Source organism: Penaeus monodon, chromosome 15 (genome assembly GCF_015228065.2).
Source record: "Penaeus monodon isolate SGIC_2016 chromosome 15, NSTDA_Pmon_1, whole genome shotgun sequence".
Taxonomy (NCBI): domain Eukaryota; kingdom Metazoa; phylum Arthropoda; class Malacostraca; order Decapoda; family Penaeidae; genus Penaeus; species Penaeus monodon.
The window spans coordinates 11,475,030-11,477,524 of NC_051400.1; the positions used below are offsets into that span (position 1 = coordinate 11,475,030).

The 2,495-nt window shown below is 43.0% G+C and overlaps 1 protein-coding gene across 1 annotated transcript in view; it reads left to right on the top strand.

Annotated features, from left to right (window-relative positions):
* The window catches only part of LOC119581742 (potassium channel subfamily T member 2-like), a gene marked incomplete at its 5' end in the record, with an annotated part of 131,052 nt that overhangs the window by 113,710 nt on the left and 14,847 nt on the right, over positions 1-2,495 (top strand).

Sequence of the window (2,495 nt, forward strand, 5' to 3'; positions counted from 1 at the left end):
TTGGCTCTTGTATTTTTTCAGTTTTTTGAGAAACTTTAGTCTATATGTGTATGTTCTTTCGTGTTAGAGCAGGGTTGCCAGCTGGTCTTTTCTGAGTCCCAACCCTCCCTGCTATGTCACAATAGCAGTTCTGCACTCGTTCGTAGGAGAAGGTACTCGTGTTGCTGTTCTTGTGTGCTCTGGTAAGATCCCATTCATACTCTCCCGGTAGCCGTGAAATGGGCTCAGCAAATACCTAGTTTCTCCGTAGAGATGTTCTGCACAATATCTAAACCTCACCACTTGTCATCCACGGCAATGTAAGTTCAGTCTCTGCAAAGTCTTCACTTAAATCATAGAGGCCCGTGCGTCACGCTAAATGGAAACAAGAGAAGGTGACTAGTACTAAGTGTTGATGTTATGTATGGCTAGAGGCCCAGTGGAGCAGGTATGGGCGAGTGGATTGGGCACTTGGGCACCGCCGGGGCGTCTCCTGACCATGGGTAGGCCTCGGCTTCATTACTCTGCATGGCCCCTTTTCTTCTCACGTCTGGATATGAATGATAAACTGTTTTCTTCTAATATCTGTATCTGTCTAACTTTAGCTATCATATTCGCAAGAGCTGTGTTTATGCCCAAAGAGAGTGTCAAGTTTGAAGTAAGCGAGAAGGTAAGGTCCGGTAGGAACGCGGAGCGTATTGGAGGGTCAAAATCTTCTTCATCTGACCGTCCAATGGCTCGTGGCAGTCCATCTTTCTCTCATGTCATCTGTTGGGTCTACTTTCAGTTATGTTCCGTGTTTCCTGCATTATGGAAATCGGCCGAAGCCTTTTCAAATTTCCCATTTGCGAGTCTCAACCCGGAGGTAAATGAAGTGTTCTTAGTACTTGACCTAGATAGCTTTAGTAGGAACAATTTAGTTGGTTCTTCGGACTTTGGTAAGGCATCGAGAGGTGTATGAACACAAGGAGTTTTTTTTCTCATAGAAGCAATGATGATGATAATTCCTGGTAGGAAGGATATCCATGATCTAAGAGTTACAGCTTACCAAGTCTTGACGAAGGTTGCTGCTGGATCTGCTCCTCCCGCGGGGGAAATTCAGCGCCTTCCTTCCTTGGAACCCAATGTTGATTAACAGGAGTAGCTTTTTCGGAGTAGCGCTTACCCGGCATAGCGGCTGCCGAATAGATCAGATATCCTTCTGGCTTCTGTCCTCTGGCCCTGTAGTGATGACACCCGCCTTACTACTGCATACACGTAAAGATTCCCAGTCAACAGCAAAGACTGCCTTCATTTCAAAACCAAGTCCTTGCTACCAGACCCTCACATTCAGCTCAGATAAGGAAAGATGACAATAACCACAGTATGAAAGCACTGAATTTAATGAAAACAAAATTGCACAGGCACTGGGTGCACTTGTGCACACGTGCACAACCAACAGTGACAGAATAAGCATCGGGGAAGTTAAAAAGTATTCTCTCTTAAAAGGTAGGCACTGGCTGGATTTATTATCTTTCACTGCCCTTCCACTATAGCTATAACATTTTCAGGAAATTATGTTACATTTTGATACACTTGGATATGGCACTGTGATTGTTGTGACGTCATATTCCTAGATTAAACAATGTCGAGCACTTTCACAAAATATCTAGAGTTTGAGCATCAGTGCAGGTAAGATCTCTGTGAAACACTGTTGTTCTCTTCTATGTAAGACATGCGAGAGTCGGTGTGATACTGTGTGAAAGCTGCTTGAGGCTACTGGATCCTATCTGACGCCCGGTGCAGCGGTTCCCAACCTTTTCCAGTGTGCAGCCCACGTGGTTAAACAATTCTAAATTCTTAGCGACCCATCAAACATTCCATCACCCAAAGTAGCGGTCATCTTTCAACTAGAACTTAGTTATCATTGGCTGTAAAATATCTATAGGCACCCACATTCTAACCCAGATACGCTGTGGGAGTTACCACGAATTGCAGAGCTGCCCTCCGTGACGCTAGTAGAGTACTGACAGCCCACTTCTGGGTTGTGCTCGGACTACAGGTTGGGAACCTCAAGTAATAACCCTTTTATCTGCTCTTTGCCCTTGGAGTACTGCGCCGTTTTTTTTACATGGAAGGTATCTTTAGCAATTGCCCCTTTTTATATCTCTTTCTTAAGCATTAGAGAATGTATGTAAAGTCATCACCCATATTGGATTAATGTATAAACCATTTTACCACTAGACAGAAGCTTGCGATATTTTATACACTATCTCCCTTTTGATGTAATCTCTGCAACATTTCGAACAAGTAATAATTTTGTACAGATCTGACATTCTTTCGTTCCGACTGTGGAATATTATCAACTCTTAAAGTAGCATAAAAAGGGAAATTTGACTGAGGGTTAGGCTTATCTACTTATTCATGTTATCACTGCTGCTTCTACCATTGCCATTATCATTACTGCAGGTATTTTTGTTGACATGTTAGACATGTCTCTGTATATTTAGTACTCATAGTATTAATGCTATTCGTTA